The following is a 20,204-nucleotide window of genomic DNA, read 5'->3' on the forward strand; positions in this document are numbered from 1 at the left end:
ATCTTCCCCAGGCTTGAATTGTCTCGTGAAGACAAAAGAGAAAATGCAGACCACAACTTGAAGGCACACATTATGTGTTACCATCACTTCTACAGCCCCATGTGTCAGTCTTATTGAATATTTTTATGAATAGTATCATAATATTGTAATTTGGATCCTTGGTCTCAGGCCTTGTAACAAAAGGAGAAGCAAGGCTGTCTTGTACTATATCTGGTACCTTCCCCAGATTGCTCCCTTTTCCCCTGTGGTCACTGGGTTTCCATAGCTATTCTTTTTACCAACAAAAACATCAGCACAGGCTGGAGAGTTTCCTTTCTGTCTAAGAAGGAAAAACAATTAAAATATTCCTTTTTGTTAATTCTTTGCCCAAAGTTGACTTCTCATCTCGTTAAAGAAACAAAGTGCTAAACGAAACAAAAGCCAAAGGCACCACACCTTACTTCCTGAGGACAATTCAGATGCTGACTCCTCTCAGCACTGTTGCCCTCCAGGCGAGGCAAGTGACTCCAGGTACTTACAGTTCCTCTGGATAACCATGTTCCTCTGATGTGCCACATCCTATCACCATCCTTGTGCTTTCAAACAAGAGGGGTTCTTTTTTTCATTGTAGCTTACATATAATAAGGATAAATCCAACACAACCACAATTAAAATTAAATAGAGATTGTATAAACTACACTTCCAGTACACTGCTGTACTGGAAAACATCTCTTCTGCACAGTAAAATAGGGCTTGTATAGTTGAGAGTTTAAGCCATTTCTTATGGTTCCAAAGTTTTTCTATCCAACCAGTAGGAACATAAGTGATTCTGCTTTTTATTTTTATTTCATTTTTTAAAAGAGTGTCCCTTACCAAAATTTTCATTATGGCTCACAAGCATATCGGTCTTTGTTCATATTATGCCAATCTTTAGGATTCTTGAAGTAAGCTTGGTATTACCAAGGCTTTAACTTTACTCAGATCAGGCTTGCTGACATGATAGGAAATATTTCTATTAATATTACTGGGAGCTAGATGAGGATTAATTAAAAAAGCCCAACTGTTTTGTGAGCTTTTGCCTTCAGTAGTGAAATAAACAAGAGGATAACAATTGAGGAACACAGTTTAGGTAGTCTTAAAGTTTTAGGTTCCTGCACAAAAAATTTCTCACAGGATTTCAGCTTCTATGGCCTAAGACAGAACTACATAAAAATACTGTGCAAGCTGGGAAGCTTTTATGCTGACAGAATGGTTATACTGGGAATAACGAGTGAGACAGAAGTTGTGAAAGCTTGCAGAGTCTAGCAGAGGAACTGATTTCTACAGCAAGGGGAACCAAAACAGAGAGAACTGAAATAATAATATTAGCTTAATTGTAACAATTTCTAAATAAAGACAGCAACAGAAATGTTCAGTAATTTTGTAAGAGGAGTAACCTGGGAATGACAAAAAAGCAGCATTCTCCTTAATGCTCACAGCTGGCAAGAGAAGAGGCAACCTGTTTGACACAAATCATATTAATTCTTCCTGCATACTTCTTAACAAATGTAGCCCCTTTTTCTTAGATAAAAGCTCTGGTTCAGCTTTCCATTGTCTCATAGGCCCACAACTGAAGCTTCCTTTTTCTGGTTTCAACAAATCTGCTTTCTCTCCCTGCAAAACCATTTAACACATTGCAGTTAAAATTATCTTGCTGACTTACTATCTCTATTGCATTTTCACATACTCTGCATCCTTCACTTACCTCTTTTTTCTCCCAATGCATCAAACAAGCTCTGCACCTTGCTATTAGCAACTTCTCTTGAGGCACACAGTAGTCAGTACTTGTTTGCAGGTGATCAGGAAGAGAAGAGATGGCTCCCCAGTTGCTGGTACTTTCCAATACTGCTCCTTCCTCTTTGATCACATTCCTTTTGCAAATGAAAATCTTCCTGTAAAGCAAATCTATAGAGTCACTTCAAATATCGACTTAAGATTTGCTGATGCCTTCCCATGCACTAACATCTGACACTGACTTGTTGCCCCTGTGCTCCAGTTATTGCCTTTACACTTACTCCAAACTCTCGAGCTCAGCTGGATGCTACTTTTAATTTTGCATCTGCTCATTTTCTTATCAAGTACTCAGGTTACAAGATCTGAGAGTTGAAGGCTGGGCTTTTTTTCCTACAGTGACTGCTTTAGAAACATTCCATGGAGATACAGGAGGTTAAGTTTTTTCAGATGTACGTTCACAAAATCTCAGCTCAAGTAAAGCTCAGGACATACATGGCTGAAAGCTAGTTTTCTCATATGCCTGAGAGAGTGCTGAGTATGTACTAGGTTTTGAAAACATCCCTGGCTTTTCCCTTCAGCTGGGATAAACAAAATACTTCCTGACCAGCTGCCTTGGGAAGGTGAGAACAGATCACTGTGATACTCTTAAGTTAGAAAAAGCTCTGTGAGCAGTCACCTGCTCATACGCTTTTGGAAGACTCTATGAGAAAGAAATAAAGTCCTTAAAAGAGTCAGGGACAAAAGTCTACTTCATTAGGCTAGTATGTCTAAGGTTTAGTTTTCTCCAGCTGCCACCAGTCATCAGCTGTGGAAACACTGCTGAAGCCCTGCAGTGCTTGTCACTATGACAATCTCCTCATTGCACCTTTTTGTTAATGAAAATTTGTCATAGGGCAACCACTTGAAAAATATTTGTGCAGCTGTACACAGAATGGAGTTTGTGCACCTGGTTTTCTTTCCAAAGCCAACTGCAGTCACCAATCTTGTCACCAAGGGAGGTGGTCATGCTGTGGGGTGTGACAGCAGGAACAAAGAATTACTTTAGTGGGATAGGGAGGAACAGACTTCTGGGTAGCCTCAGCTCCTCCCTTTGCAGTCTTTTCAATCTTTTGGGGTGCATATTAAAGACTGGCTGTAGATATATAGGCAAATTCGTCACCAGGTGAAAGTTCTTGCAAGGCAAGTTTTTAAATAAAATTCAAGATTTTTAATTTAAGCATTCTTACCATTATTCACGGAAGACTCAGTGCAGCTGCACAGGATATCACTACCCATACGTTGTTCATCGACATCAGTAAAAGAACCAGTGCCTTGGAAGGTGATCTCATAGCTATTAGAAAGGAAATAAAAAAATACATGCAGCTGAAGACAAAAATATTAGGAAGCTACTAGTACTAGAAAATATTAGTGCGTGTGTGCTGCACCTGTGTCACGATCACTCTAATTAATCAGGAAGCGACAGCAGGCCACACCATGCTATGAAATCATGGAGGAAAATACTAGGTAAATGGCAAGGTCTGTAGGTGGTAATTGGAAGTAGATTTTACAATTTACTTAAATTCTCTTTTTTCTGTATGCATTCACATACATGTAAAGCCATATATTTTAAAGAAAGGAGTTAAGTAGAGAAAAGAAAAAGGAAAAAAAAGGCAGGAGGAAGAGTGGAGCAAAGCATCATTGCTCAAATTACCCAGAGGTTCAGAAGTAAGAAAAGAAAGGCCAGCAAGAAAAGACTTGGCCATCAAGCAGCAAAGGCCACTTCTCAGCAAGCAGTAAAAAATTGCTCAAACTCCTTCCTTTCAGGCTGAAAGGAACAGATGGCAAGGGGCAGTGGAGAGCAGGAGATACGCCCTGTACAGATTTGGCAGAGGCCACAAGTTCTCTAGTCCACAGCACGTGCACATCCAGGTCACAGCATGGTGACACACTGCTGACAGTCAACAAAAAGAAAACAATTTACTTTAGAGATGAGCCCTGGGAAATGGGAACCACCATCCAGGACCCAACAGCCTAAACAAAAGCAGAGTATTTTCTCATTACTGGGCTCTTTTACAGAGTAATTAATCTTTTCAGAAAGCTTCTAGGCAGCAGGCTCTTAGATTTTTCACCCCTTGTTCCTGCTGAACAGTCTTTTACTGGGCAAGCAGCCCAAGTAATCTGAAAGAGCCTCCCAGAAATCATGGGCTGCTCAGGATGAGTGAAGGTGGGAGAAGCAAGTTGTAGCAGTGCTGAATCCTACCTGACCTCAGAGGAGACACTTCATTTATAACAGCCTCCTCTTCATTTTCTGAGGCTTAAATAATCATTGTGCATTTCTTGCTTATGATCATTTTAACACTGATGCTATATTGCAATGTTAAAATTGGAATGTCATCACAGGAAAACCTATGGCCACCTGTGAAAGAAAAAACAAACTACAACATATAAAGAAGTCAACATAAAAAAACTTCTGGGGAATATTACAGGGGTATCTGTAAATAACACAAACACAAGTTTAGTAGAAAATAGTCACACAGAGATTGCTGAAAGTAACTGAGAAAGCTGGATTCTAAGCATATCTCTATAGCAGTGAATTTGGTAACATGTATTTTAAGCCACTAGAGGCTTTAAGACACTAGAGTGTGCCTCTCTCCAAAGCATCTGGGCTAGTATCTAATATTTCCTACAGATCTTTTGCTTTCAATGATCTAAATACTTATCAAAACACAACACTGTGGTACTTACTGAAATTGGCCTGAATGCCACAAATAGGTAGTATTTGGAACAGGATTTTGTTATGATAAGTTCTTTTCACACATCATTTTTTTCATTCAGTTTTACCTTTCATGTTTAGTTAGAATTTCTGGACATCCCTATTTCTCTCACTGTCAAAATAAATAAATTTTGCATGTAAATTTTCCAAAGGGTTTATCAAAGGATATTTCATGTCATTTTTTAGGGAAAAGTGCAGTCTTCTCTTCACACCCTTAAAAGGTGGAGCCTGGTTGGTGAAAATCATTTACATTATCTGAACAGGTTATGACTACGATGTTCCAAGGTTAGCACCCACCATGGAAAGCATCCATTTGTGCTTTGCACTGCAGTCCAAGAGGGAACCAGCGGCAGCAGCTCCAGGCGCAGCCAGAGACCTGGAGCCAGGGCAGGTTGAGGGGCAGCTCTTGGGTGCACACCTCCATCCCCAGGCAGGTTTTGTGTGCTGGGTTCTGCTTAGCAAGTAGGTTTGCTTTTCTGTATGCCACAGAGCAGAGTCTGCAGATGTGCTGCTGAAGTGTTCCACATAAAAAAGCACACCACATGTGTGGCAAAATTCAGGATTTACTGGGGTCAAGACCACCTTTTTCCATCTTTTCAGTTGGCTAGAGAAGGCTGCCAGAATTATCTCTGCTGCATGACCCAAGCTGAGGACTCCAGCATTAATCCCGCATTTCTCTTGTACCGTTAAAGGCTGCATCAACCGTTGACATTTCTCACAATTAGAGATTTTTTCTTTTTAAACCAGCTGAACTGGAGAGAAGGCCCCATTTTAAAATGTGGCTGCTGCTGGGGCGGTGTTTCTGTGCAGGAAGATATAATATATCTCTGCACTACCATGTATCATTTAATTATCTGAATGGCCAAGAGGCAGATAGCAGTAAAAAAGATGATCTGCACAAACCCAGCAGAGGCACCAATTGCTTAAACAGAACTCTTCTGACTGATATTTTTCTCATGCTTTCTGATTTTGCCCTGTCATCCAGGACAGACATCTTAATAGTACAGATGCTCCCAAATGTGGTACAATCCATGTACTCCAAAATGTCCCCTGGAGCTACTCAGAAGGTTGCTAAGTGAAATCGTCATTAAAAAAGAATGAAATCTTACACAAGACAGAGCACTGGGGAATATCAAGTCTTGGGGACTGTCTGAGAATCCTTCCTGACCCAAATCCTGGTCTCTAAATTGGAAAGATATGGGTTCAATGGATGGAACACTCAGTGGATAAGGAATTGGCTGGATGGTTGCACTCAAAGAGTAGTGGTCAACCCTGGATGTCCAATGGAGACCAGCAACGAGTGGCATTCTTCAAGTGTCGGTCCTGGAACTGTTGAACATCTTTGTCAATGATGTGGATAGTGGAATCAAGTGCACCCTCAGCAAGTTTGCCAATGGCATCAAAATGTGTGGCATTGTTGACATGCTGGAGGGAAGGGAAGCCATCCAGAGGGACCTTGACAGGCTTGAGAGGTGGTCCCATGTCAATCTCATGAAGTTCAGTATCGCCAAGTGCAAAGGCTCTGCACCTGAGTCAGGGCGATCCCAAGCACAAATACAGGCTGGGTGAAGAATGGACCAAAAACAGTCGAGAGAAGTACTTGGGAGTGGGTGGATGAGAAGCTCAACGTGAGCCAAAAACATGTGCTTGCAGCCCAGAGATCCAACTGTGCCCTGGGCTGCATCAAAAGAAGCCTGGCCAGCAGGTCAAGGGAGGTGATTCTCCCCTCCTACTCCACTGTCATGAGACCCCACCTGGAGTGCTGTGTCCAGTTCTGGAGCCCTTTACATACAAAAAGGAATTCTGTGGCTGAAGCAAAGCCCAAAAACATGCTCTGTCTTAGACATTGTCAGAAGGAACCTAGGTGCTCCATGCCTGCACTGCTCTCTGCAGCACTTTGCTTTGCTTGCAATAAAGGTTTTATCTGTCTTACAGGGATTCAAGGCTTTACTCTCAGAAAAGGCACCTGTGTCCCAGCCCGATTCTCTGTAACTGTTTCTATTGGCAGATCCAACACAGAAAGTCACCATGCTTCACAGTGGACAGAGCTATTATGAATCCAAAGAAAATCCAAAGAAAAGGCAAACAAAGACCTGGGAAGAGCTTGAAACAGGTCCAACCTAAATAAAAGGAGATTAATTGCATCCACCGCTCATGCCATTGTTCTCTTACTGCAAACACAGCTTTCACAATCAAAGGTCATCCTTTCTGAACCTCTGAGTCTTGTATGGACAGAGCCCTTGGAATACCTAGAGAAAGAGAAAGATATGCCTCTGTATGACAAATCTCAGCTGAATATACAACTGGGATCTAAGGCAGCTTTCCAATACCGACCTTTGGTCTCTCCCTTTCTCCTACAGTCAGTGGGACTCACCCATCAGACCTGCTGCAACGCTGCCCCACTATATTTGAACTGCAGAAGAGAAACCAAATAGCTATCTCAGCTCAGGAGATTAAGAAAACATAATGGATATATCCTGTGGATTCAAGTATCTCTTCCCAACATATCAGTGCCTGATAAACAAAGGAGCAGGCAGAGTAGGGATGGTGCCTAAATTTTCATTCAGCAATAGCAGTCAAATTATAACTCTGGTCGCTAACATCTGATAATGGCTGCTAGCCCATGCAAATTAGAATTTTGAACATAGAAAAGGTTTTAGACTTTTGGTTTGTTCAGCTTTTTTTGTTGTTTTAATCGTTTCCTCAGAATACTGAGCTCCTCTGAGGGCTAGCCCTAGCCAAGCTGGCAATTAGCAGTGAAAAAAACAAACCTTTTCCTCAAAGGATATAGTCAGGAAACATTTACCATGGGAAAATCATCGTCAGTGTTTTGTCAGTTTGGTTTTTTTGTGGGGTTTTTTTTCTGTTTTTTTGTTGTTGTTGTTGTTTGATTGGTTTGGGGTTTTTTTGTGGTTTTTTGGGGGGTTTGTTTGTTTGGTTTGGTTTTTGTTTGTGGTGGGTTTTTTTTGTATCAGATCCAGTAGCATGCAACAAATCAAAAGGGAACTCTGTGATGTGGGAAATGGCAATGTCTAAGCCATATAACCTCCTCTAGCTTGTCTTGAGATATTCTTCACTCTACACTGCACCTACGGACAGTGTAAGAATCTTCCTTTAACTTCGGTCTGCTTCTCACGTGTTTTGTGCTGCAGGGGAAAAGCTTGCTAAGAGTATGCATTCTCATGACCTGTGGTGGGCTCCTGGTCTTGAGTTGCGGGAAGCAGTTAAAGCTGCAGAAACAGTAAGCAGCAAGAGGGAACTATTTCCCACAGAGGCCAAAGTCAAAACAGTCTGCTGGCTAAGGCTGAAGAAGAAAGATGCTAATTCTGTGGCCTCAAAGCTTTTTGTGATTCTCCAGCTTCCCTACGTGGCATTAGCCATGGCTCAGACAGACTGAACATCAACACCTACAGCATGAGCTCTGCCCAGAGCTCAAGAGCACTTACTGCTACATATTTGTCATTGCAGGTCAGCAATAACACCAGGGCTGAGCATGATCACCCAGCAGTGCTAATTTCATGTGGATCAGACCATGGTATTTTTGGCAGATTAGCCAAAGTACACACCACAGAGTGCTTTTTGTGTTGGTTTTGTGAGAATAAGCAATACGTGATCTGACACAAAGCATGCTGGTACAACATTAAGATGTTGAACCTACTGCTTTTAAACAAATCTGAATTGGCAGGGTGGGTTTACACAGGATTACTGTTGTGCTCCATGTGGCCAGAACATCCCTGATACCAATTTAGAAGTTCTGAAGCTGGATTTAGTATATAATGATGGTCTCACTATAAATGAATCTGCTCCTTAAAATGAATCTGCTCAACACACACTACACGACCTGGTACATTGCTACTAACTATGTCAGTAGAGAAATGTGTTTCAATGACAACTGAAATTTCCCTATCCCCTCTCTCTTGTTTCAGAAGTAGACACAATCCCAGTAGGATGAAAAACGATGAACATATGGCTAAACTAATTACTGACATTCTTATAGCATTTAACTTCTGTCCCTGTGCTCATTTAAATGCAATTTGTGGTGCACCTTCTCTTTTTCTCAGCAAGGAATGCTGAGATGGAACATGTACATGAGCTAATACTAAAAGAGATCTAGAGGAAAAGAGGGACACAAACTGCAGATGCATGTGTCAAGGGCCAGGAAACATTCTATGGAAACATCATGCCTCATCGGAAGAAAAATAGGCAGCTGTGAGGCAATGATGCAAGAGTTATGGGAAACAGCAGTTCTGGGACCCGTTACCACAGCTACCTCAAGAAAAGAAAACAGCAATTCATGTTATGGAGCAATGGTAACGAAGGGGAGGTTGCTCATGGTGTGACTAATGCTCGCAAAGACACTCGGTTCACACGCGCACAGGCTACAGAAGCTGGCTGCCATTTTTGCAGCCAGGGTGTATAAACAATGGGCAGCTGATTGCAGCTGAAACAATCTCAGGGGCCCTGATAAAGCAGCAGTATTAGACCAAATAATTAGATGGCAGAATTAGTCTAATTTTGAGGCTAAACAGCAAATGCAGTTGCTGCTAAGAAAATTCAGAAATGTCATGTCATCATTTAAAGCATATTATGGCTGACGTAAAGAGTATTAATCGTAGCTGGGAGCACTGCAGGGGAAACCAAAGGGTTGAATATTGAATTAAGTACCAGATTTCATTTGAAATACAAGGTGGAAAAGAATAGTAATCAGGAATTTTCTAGTATCTCCAAAAAGTATCTATAATTTTAAGGAGAGAGTCTCCAGGACTGCAGATTGAGCTTAGAAGTAGACCCTTCTGTGTCTATCAGTCAGTCCATCTCAGCCTGCCCAAGCACAAGCTTCACACCATGGAATTTGGTCAAGCTGAGGCAGAGCTGCAAAGAAGAGCCATAGAAACTAGCAGCAAGTGTATCACAACCTCTTCTCCAAAGCTGTTGTCAACCCAAAGCCACTGAGCAGTGTACTGTAAATAACCAAGGGCACTTGACCTGATCAAACAAGCCTTCCTACTTTATCTATCTGCAACATCTGGAACGCTGGGCAGAGTTGCTACTGTGATAAAATAGACAAATCAGACATTCAAACCTTTGCCCCAGCACCAGCTAAAATTATTAACAGAAGACAGGACCTCAGTTGCCTTTCAAGGGACCCCATGTCTACTGAACCAGATCCAGAGAGACTTGTCTTAAACATCACAACACTCCCAAATGAAAAGAGGAGAGGTCAAAGAAGAAGATGCCAAGGGTATGACAACTATTAAATGTGCTGGGAATGGAATATTAGATTGAATATTCACAGGCTGCAGCTGAGCAGAAATGAAATCTCTTAAACATTAGATAAACTTTTGAGGAATTAAGAGCCATTAAGCATATACTCACAAGACTTCAACAACTGTGTAAGACTCAAAATGCATGAAGCTTTTCAAACAATGCTGTAAGTTAAGGACAGGCTCAAGACCTGGAATTTGTAAAACAAAGTAAAAAACCCATGGTATTGGAAAGACACCAATTTCGAAGTATTACATCCTTTACAACAGCTACAGCAACAGTTCTGTGTCCCAGTAGAAGTCCAAGGAACAGCAGCACTGATATAAAACTAATGGTCTATAGCATCCATCGGTAGACAGACACCCAAACGTACACAGGTGGAAAAGTAGCTATAATCTATGCTCTTAGGCATGGAGCAATTATTTTGCAACATAACACAGCTACATGCTCTGCTCACAAGAAAACAAGTGCACCAAGCAGAGACAGTGCATGTTTTAGCTCTGGATATAGGACAAAGACAACTGGGCAGTTCACTATCTGTAGCTGACATGCAGAGCAGACACTGCTTTCCAGAGACAAGCACTGCACCCAGGTGAACCACTAAGGTTTTGTAGAACCAGAAACACTCTCTCAACATAGCACAATATCTCACCATTGAGCTTTCACTGAGCCCAAACACTTTCACTCCAGGGCTGGCCAGGCTGTCATGAAGTAAGCACCACAGAGACTGCTCTCTGAGGAGTAAGTAGCTGTCCTAGTAAGGCAAAATTTACTTAGGAGGGATAAATAATAATCCAGAAAATTATGGGTTGGTTACTTCCCACTTGGAATATCAACCCCTTTTAGGCACATCACCAACAGAACTGGCCTCAAGACTAACCAGTAATTCCTCTCAAAGGAGCAAGGCATTTAAGTAGTACTGCCATATGGCTGGTTCTTGAACTTCATTGTTTGGAAGTTCGTATGGTTATCCCAAACAGAATTTATTAGAAGAGGCACTCTCATTTCCTTCCTGTATTTATCATGAAGAATCTGCAAAACAGTAATACAGAATATCTCAGTTTTAGCAGCTGTTGGCACATGTCTCATCTGAAAGAGGACAACATCCAAGAAAAACTTTCCACCACTCTTTCAGGTTACTTATATGATTTTTGAAGTCCATTTTTTCTGAGTTGATCCTGACAAGGTATGACACTAAGGTTGTAAGGAAGCTTCCCCAAGAGCATTTTATAGCAGAGCTGTCCAAGAGAAGAAATGGCACATTAGTGATGCAAAAAGTATCTAACTCAGTGAAATGCTGTTCTAAAAAATGTTCCTTCTTTTTACTTTTTATTATTTTTATTTCCTTTCCCTTCAGAAAATATCATCTGCATCCTTTTGGATTCATTATTTTTTTTTCTATTTCAAAGTCCATTTATGCAAGGTATTTGTCAAAGCTTGTTTACTTGCTTGCAATCCATGGAAATATTATATGCTATTAAAATAAAGTCAACACAGATTTAACAGCCTTGCTGGGAAAGTTTATGTTTGGTATCAATCTCTGTCAATGTCTTGCAATAGTAGCCTTGTTTAAGATCAGTGCTTGAGGCTAAAAAGGAATGACAAGCTCTTTACCCCCGAGACATCTGGAGTAGGGCTTCCCCCACTCTCTCTGGAGTGTTTTCCAGTGATGGTGAGGAGGGATAAATTAAAAGGGCTAATGAAATGTTAAGGAGAGACACTTTTTGCATATAGTGAGCAAGACCTAGGAAGTTCTGTGACTTAAACCAGATTAAACTGGCTACGCCTGAACCCAAATTTAGGCACAGAGGTGAGAGTTCTAGAATTTGTAGACAATTTCCAGGCTTGGGGTGCAAAAGTAGCCTAGAAAAGGAAAGAAAAAAGTAAGAAATGTTGTTAAAAATGTCTTTTTTAACTGTCTAGTGCAAAAAGTGTTTGATGCCTCCTGAGAACCAAATGACAAGAACTGAGTTAGGAGTCTCCCAGATGGCCAAGAATACCAGTCTTTCTTGCTAGGACCTGAAAAAAAGACCCACTTCAGCAATGCTGAAGAGCAGAAGAAAGAGGAGTGGAGGTACAGAACAAAAAACAGAAATTGAAGTGCCTAGAGAGTAGGCACCAACTACCGAAGCTTATGCCAGTCACTGTCAGGATCTGCTGATCCCAGCTGCCCAGCTCAGCCTGGCAATGCCAAACTCCAAGGTGTTGCTGTGGGCTGAGGTTTGTGTTTTGAACAGAGGAGGTGCCAACCCTTTCCAGATCCCTATAAGGGCACAGTCCAGAAAATTTTGCTAGCACATTAGTTGTTCTTCCAGCCCTCCTGGTGCTGGGAACCCTGACATGATACAGTACCAAACAGGCCTCTGCTGGGGAAATGCTGGTCCCACCCATGGTTATTTTCACCCCTCTATTCTGCAATATTCTGATAGGGTCTTGCTCACAAAACAGATTCATCATTCACTGACCAGTATGAAGCCTCAGATGGAGACTTAGCTTTGAAGAGACCCTCAGACAATGTGCTCTAATACTATATCTTTAGTAAAGCTAAAGTGTCTGAACAGGGCCATATAATATTTCAAGTGGGCAAGACAATACATTATACATACTCTTATGATTAAATACACACTGACTACATCTACATTGACTAATTATGCATTGACTATGCACACATTGGTCAATTATATATAAAGGCACACACCTGGATTAGTCATTATGTAGAGTAACGTAGACTACTATCAGTAAGCATGTGTACAACAGGCTTCAAGAGGAGTATGCAGATACTACAGTTGCCTTTGTGGGTTTCCTCAAAGGAAGAAGATTTTTGAAATGGCTACATTTAATGAAGTAAGCATTATTTGTTTTCCTCATTGTCTATCTTGTAGCTGTTTTGCTTTTGTCCTTATCATGCTGTTATTGAAGCCAACTGACTCATGTTTGCATGTTGGAAACATTAACCCATTGCACTCTAGGAGAGTAGACTTAATATTACAAAGCTTATGGGTGGAGAGGTTTCAGCTCATTTTTCTCTCTTCTTCCTTTAATACGGTACCAGTGGCTTTTAGCAACTGATTTGGTGTTAAAAAATAAGAAAATCAGCTCATTTTGACCAGAAAGCCTAGTTTAATTTTCTGCATTTCTCAAGCAGTGTTTCAGACTAATGGTCCATTTAAATTTGCCACCAGTCCCTGTTACTGCCAATCTAGTAATGGAAGAACAGTTTTTCTTACCCATGTTGGAAACAGGAATAGAAGCATGTTTCCCAGAGTAACGACGTTGCAATATAGGCTTCAGTGGTCTGGCAACAAAACTCCAGATCCTGTAGAGAACCCTCCATAAGATGTCTATCCCAGTGTCTTTGTTTAGCATGTATCCAGGGCTAAGGTGGAACAGTTTGCTTTCACCAGATGACCACTCCCCAGCTGAGGAGAGAAATCTAGGACAGAGAAATCTGTTTCTATTTCAAAGTGTGGAGTTTAATGGAACAGCAAAACTAAAACAAACACCAACATAAAGTGTATAAGCCTATACCCAGCCTGGTCCTTGGGAATAACTGAGGGAGCAGCAGCCTAAGAGGGAGGAGCCCGACAAAACAGAACTTGGCAAAATTCCCCCTTTTGTAGTGGGCACAATGTAAATTATGTGGGATACAGGGATACAGCAGCTGGGGTCAGCTGCTCTGACTTAAGCTTCCAGGTGACTCCATGCTGCTGCTGACCTGTGCTCCATGACTGGCCTATGGTTCTGTTACAGTGAGACTAGGACACCCAGCAAAGACAGGTATAAATTGTTCAAGCAAAAATCCAGGCAAACTTGTCAACAAAGACACTATGAAGACAGGAGCAATAAAACTGGGAGAAAGAAAAAAGAATAGTTGAGAAGAAGCATCAAGATATTATGCACTATGTAGTTGTGCCTAAAAGGTATATCTGAAGTTCCTTTGTAAATAAGCATGAACTCCTACCTTCAGCTTGGCATATGTGCAACACACATGCATAGGTTTCAATTTTGTTTAAGTATATACAATTTTGTTTTTTATCATACCCACTCCTGACTATCACTTTTATTCTTACAGAACCATTGACTTCTCCCTTCCTTTTCCCCTGTTTTCTTTTTAGCTTCTGTTGTGTGTATGATTAATAAAATGGATAGTGGAATAAGTGAAATATAGATACCTGAAGCAGTCTAAGCTGGCTATGCTTCATCAGCTGAATTGTAATTTGTTGAAATCCTGCTGAATTTTGTGCAAGGGTACACAGGAAGTATGTTTTTGTGGTGATTAAGGAATGTTTCACATGAACCGGATTAACCATTTGTAACACAAAGCAACCATCATCAGTAACACTTGGGAACACTTTGTTTCTAGTGCATCTTGAAGGAAAATGGGTTGAGCTTCAGCTGTGGAGAAGTCTGTAAGCAAAGCTTTTACACATGCTTTATCTCAGTTACAGCTTCAGGAATGCAGCTAAATATGTTGGAAATAAACAAAAGCAAAAAAATCTGTGCATCTGTAATAGAATTCTTAGGCAGCTCTGACCATTTGGCTCTGATGAAACAACATTTGGAAAACATTAGGGAAATGCCTTGGGGAAGAAGCTCCCCCTCTGGTAGTCTTAATTTTCAAAGGGCAAGAAAGAGACTCAGAGACTGCCAGGTTCTGTTATCTTCAGTATCTGTGTTCATCTTATACACCTTAGACTGCTAGTAGTTTTGGAAGATTATTTTAAAAAGAAGAGCCCTTTTGGGGGAAAACATTCATATACTTCAGAGCTTGAAGCAAACACATTGCAGGGCCTCCCTTGGGATGGGCAGCACTAGCTGAAAGCAGACAGGCAATTAGAAAGGAGCTTATCAGAATACTCAATATACAACACAATAGGCTGTAGAATGACCCAATTCAGGAAAATGATTCAGCATATATTGCATTAGCCTTTTTTTTTTTTTCTACTGAATAGCAAGATACATGCTATTCTAACAAACAATATTTTTCACACCCCAGTTTTGAATCCCAGATCCTGTGCCGACTTTTACCTGGAATGAGATTAAGGGTAATAAGATTTATAGGGCTCAAAAGCTAGGACTTTCATTGTTTTGAGTCAGTGAATGTTATTGCTTCTTTTTTGTCTAATTTTTTTTTCATGTGATGGTTTTCCCTTTCAGCGTTGACTTCTCACTGAGATACAGAACCAGTTTTGACACCTACATTACTGACAGATTGTAGAGATGGTTAAGGACATGGAAGACTGACCATGAAAGTGAAAGAGTTATTTTGCTAAGCAGGAAAAAATTATATCAGAATTTTTCTTCTCTAGCTTTTCTTCAGACAGCAAGCAAACAAGATACATTGCACTCATTGGAAAAGAAGAAATCAAAATATTCCATTCTGCACCCTGAAAAGATCAAAGCCAAAAGAGCATGTTGTTATTTTACTTAATAACTCCTCAAACTTCACACTGTGGCAGAGTTTATCAACAAAATGCAATGCAATGGTAACAGTTGCAAGACAGCAACTCACAGTTCAGGAAAAAATCAGAAGAGTAAGTCCATTTGCTTCAGACCACCAGAAAATTTTGTTTGTTTGTTTCTTTGTTGTTTTTCTCTAAGAACTTGGTGGCAGTAGACCACTTGATATTTGCTATTTGTAAGACACATTGCTCTCATATTGTGATAGTAAGTTCTTAGTTACTAGAAGTAGTTTGCCCCAAACCCATTTAAATCAATTGAAAATCACTCTCCATCATCTTTGGTAAGTCATGGGTAACTGGAGAGGTGCCTGAGGACTGGAGGATAGCAAACGTCACTCCAGTCTACAAGAAGGGCAAGAAGGAGGACCCGGGTAACTATAGACCGGTCAGCCTCACCTCCATCCCTGGAAAGGTGATGGAACAACTTGTCCTTGGCACTATCTCTAGACATATCAAGGAGATGGGGGTCATCAAGAGCAGTCAACATGGTTTTACCAAGGGTAAGTCATGTTTGACTAACCTCATAGCCTTCTATGAGGAAATTACTAGGTGGATAGATGATGGTAGAGCGGTAGATGTGGTCTATCTTGATTTCAGTAAAGCATTTGACACCGTCTCCCACAGCATCCTTGTAGATAAGTTGATCAAGTATGGGTTTGATGATCAGGCAGTGAGGTGGATCAAGAACTGGTTGAAAGGAAGAAGTCAGAGAGTTGTAGTCAATGGGGCAGAATCTAGTTGGAGGCCTGTGACTAGTGGAGTCCCTCAGGGGTCGGTACTGGGACCGGTGTTGTTCAATATCTTCATCAACGACCTGGATGAGGGCACAGAATGTACCCTCAGCAAGTTTGCTGATGACACCAAGCTGGGAGGAGTGGCTGACACACCAGAAGGCTGTGCTGCCATTCAGAGAGACTTAGACAGGCTGGAGACTTGGGCGGGGAAAAACCTGATGAAGTTTAACAAGAGCAAGTGTAGAGTTTTGCATTTGGGGAAGAAAAACGCCATGCACCAGTACAGGTTGGGGGCTGACCTGCTGGAGAGCAGTGTAGGTGAAAGGGACCTGGGGGTCCTGGTAGACAGGAGGATGACCATGAGTCAGCAGTGTGCCCTTGTGGCTAAGAAGGCCAATGGCATCCTGGGGTGTATTAGAAAGGGTGTGGTTAGTAGGTCAAGAGAGGTTCTCCTCCCCCTCTATTCTGCATTGGTGAGGCCACATCTGGAATATTGTGTCCAGTTCTGGGCCCCTCAGTTCAAGAAGGACAGGGAAGTGCTTGAAAGAGTCCAGCGCAGAGCCACAAGGATGATTAAGGGAGTGGAACATCTCCCTTATGAGGAAAGGCTGAGGGAGCTGGGTCTCTTTAGTTTGGAGAAAAGGAGACTGAGGGGGGACCTCATCAATGTTTACAAATATGTAAAGGGTGAGTGTCAAGACGATGGAGTTAAGCTTTTTTCAGTGAAGACCAGTGATAGGACAAGGAGTAATGGATACAAGTTGGAGCATAGGAGGTTTAAGAGGAATATCAGGAAAAATTTTTTTACTGTAAGAGTGACAGAGCACTGGAACAGGCTGCCCAGAGAGGTTGTGGAGTCTCCTTCGCTGGAGACATTCAAAACCCGCCTGGATGCCTTCCTGTGTGATGTACTCTAGATGACCCTGCTCTGGCAGGGGGGTTGGACTAGATGATCTTTCGAGGTCCCTTCCAACCCCTAGGATTCTATGATTCTATGATTCTATGAAAGGAAAAAAATATAGAAAGACTGAGGAGGGTGGGGAGGGGAGGAAAATGAGGCATTTGACCAATTGAGTGGGTGACATGCATCTAACTACTAACAAACTGTCAAGCAATTTTGCTACTTTTACTGATTTCAGAGGCATATTATCATGGCTAAGCTCGGCCTCATACCATCTGCAAGGCAGTTTAGACACTTTGTTTCCATTCTGGCCTGTTGGGCATAAAGCAACAGATTATACATTAAATTGTGCAATTATGTGCCAAGAGCATTGTAATGTTGATTTCGTGGAGGACATTAGAGAATGCTGCTTGATTCTGCAGATGCATTGAAATCAGCTGGGCTGACCACACTAACCGAGGATCTGTTTGTATGTTTGACAAATACATCTGATTGACTTGGTAAGGGCAGATCTCTCCTTGATCACTCTCACAAGGACTGAAGTTTGTATTGTAGTCCTAATAATAGAAGTAAAAGAGAAGATATCACTAGTTCTCTTGATGATACCAGTTCTGTTCACATATTGTATCAAGTTAATTTCTGAGATAGTTCTAGCTGAAGCTTTTCAGACTACAACAGGCATTAATTTAATCCATTAGATTCGTCCATTACCTGCTACCTTGGGACATCCTTATATTCTGACAGACCAGCATGAGATGTAATACCCGCTGTTAGGAAAATAGCAGCTAATAACAGTGACTTCAGTGAAGCAAAACCACATGCTAAATGAATTCCAAAGCATGCAGAAAACTATCCTGGCAACTGCAGTAAATCAAACAACACAGAAACTGTGTAAGGAACAACTAGAAATCTAAAGGAAAATTAAATATGCTGCTCCTGAACAGGAAATCTACAGAACAATCCACCACCATTTTACATCAAAAGCACACCAAAATGCCTGGGGGGCAACACCAGGTACCTCAGTCACTATTTTTCTCATACAAATTGAGAAAAACACTCATAAACCTCACCCCATCCATCTCAAGAGAGCTCAACAAGAACTCTGCTCTGAAGGATGAACAAGTCATTTGAGTACCACAGAGAAACTGTAAGGCAAAGGGATAAACTGGCACTATGTATCTATCTCTGATATACAATCTGAACTGAAATTTCAAGAAATGATTCTTAAAGAAATACAATATATGGCAGAAAAACATCATGTTGTGGAAGAATTTTGCCTGTAGATCTCTCCCCTAGCCTTTAAATAAGGCTTAGAAACTTGGCTGACCTCGTCAGCAGCAGCAAATGACCTAAAGGAAATTTGCTATTGGTGACCAGCTCAGCCAATTTTCAGAGCTTTATTTATAAATTTTCTTCATCTCATTTGCGGATGAAGGTTCCAAACTATTGGTGCCATTTTTTGTAACTCTACCAAATTTTAAAGAGGTGGCTACAGACTAGTGGCCTGTTCTCACAAATGCTAGAACAGCAGGAGCAACATTTGCTAGCACTGATTTTCAGAAAGAGTAGAAACAGAACTCCAGAGTCAGGGCACAAGAGTGGAAAAGCAAAAGGAACAAAAGGTTCTTATTATCTGCTTTGAGAATTTGTAAAATATGCAAGTTCAGAGCAGTTGGAGATGTAATATCTGCCCTCAGAATATCTTTGGTAGCTGAAAATAAGGATCAGCTTTTTCTATTAACAAATTCCAATACATTATATTTCAGTCCTGTTTTGAAAACAAATACATTTAATTTCTGTTGATTTACTCTGCTAACCCTTTCCTTGAGGGCATTTGCTCAGCACTTGCACTTGGGTACAAAAGTGCTTGTTACAGTCTGATGCTTGCATTTCTAGTATCTTATAGGGGTTTGTTTGTTTGTTTGTTTTTTCCAGAGTATGTCTTGTGCTTTTAACCAGAGACATTTGCATGCCATGCCCACTTAGATCTGCAGTAATACTCTCAAGTATGTTATTTTTTCAGTTCTGCAGAGTAAGCAGTTACAGAATGACAAGGCCACCTACACCATGAAACACTTGTGTTGAAAACGGTTCTTCTTCTCCACGTAAGTCTAAACAAAATGCCTCTTAAGTCAGCAAAGGCCTTCTGCTGATTACACCCAGCTAACGACCAAAACCAGGCCTGCTGCTCAAGGACAAATGAAGGCAAAGCAACAGGTGTGGTACAAGGCAGGAAGGATGGGCAGCAAGTTATGCATTGTGCCTGCTAGTTACTGCCCTAACTTGGGGCTCATGGATGCGAACACCCCCCTGCTGCGGAGCCTGGCGCTGGGACCCTGCCTGCCTGCCCCGGGATCGAGCCTGAGCGGTGAGCGTGCCGGGTTCTGAGCCCTGCGTGCCGGGGTTCGGAGCCCTGCGTGCCGGGTTCGGAGCCCTGCGTGCCGGGTTCGGAGCCCTGCGTGCCGGGGTTCGGAGCCCTGCAGCGCCGGGTCCTTCCCGCAGCCGGCGGGGCCGGAGCCCCCCGGTTTTGCTGCCGTTGCCGGGGAAACCAAAACCAAGCGGCTGCCGAGCCGCGAGGGGCTGCCCCCCAAACCCACGGGTTTCCAGATCCTGCCGCAGCTGCCGGCCCGGGCCGCCTGCCGCTCTGCCCGGGATTGGATCCCGCCTGCCGGCTGGGGGGTCGCCCCTGCCAGCTGGAAAAGCAGCCGCATCCCAGGAGCCACACGCTGCGGAAGGGTAAACACACACAGACACAGACACACACACACAGACACACACACACACACACTCTAACTTTCCTGCCGGGCTCAGCTCCTCCCTCCCTCTCCTTTGATCCACAACCCTCTCTCGGAGAGAACACCTTAGGAGCGCAGCACCTTCCGCGTTACCTGCCTGAAGAACACGTTCCTTCCCTGATATATCCCTAGTAGCCATTTGCCATTTTTACATTTTCCCTAAACCTCATCCCTCCGTTTGCGTTAACCCTTAATAAACCGGTTAATTCGTGAACTAAGCGTTGGTCTCGGCAGCGACCTGTGAGCGTGCTGGGGCTGTATCCAGCTGCCGCTCTGAAACACGGTCCCGCAGCGGCCGCTCCCCTGCGAGAGGCAGCGCCACGTGTGACCCTCGGTCTCATTCCACAGCCCCTCCACATCGGGGGGGGAAGTCGTGAGAACATCCTGACAGCCGAGAGCCCCCCTGGCATCGGCTCGCAACAACTTGCCAAGGACACTGAGAAATCACTCTCTCAAGACGCTCAGGTGGGCTGAAGAAAGTAACAGTAAACCTGCAGCACGAAACTGTCCGACATCGGCTGAAAAATAGTTACTTAAATATTT

The 20,204-nt window shown here is 42.3% G+C and overlaps 1 long non-coding RNA gene across 2 annotated transcripts in view; it reads right to left on the reverse strand.

The window, feature by feature from the left end:
• Positions 1-2,986: 2,986 nt before the first annotated feature.
• The window catches only part of LOC127383718 (uncharacterized), a 55,618-nt gene continuing 38,400 nt past the window's right edge, over positions 2,987-20,204 (reverse strand). For both annotated transcript variants that reach the window (XR_007889260.1, XR_007889261.1), the window contains exon 5: positions 2,987-3,082. This is a non-coding gene — a long non-coding RNA (uncharacterized LOC127383718). The remainder of the gene's footprint in view (positions 3,083-20,204) is intronic.

The sequence above is a fragment of the Apus apus genome, chromosome 4 (genome assembly GCF_020740795.1).
Source record: "Apus apus isolate bApuApu2 chromosome 4, bApuApu2.pri.cur, whole genome shotgun sequence".
NCBI classification, from domain to species: Eukaryota; Metazoa; Chordata; class Aves; order Apodiformes; family Apodidae; genus Apus; species Apus apus.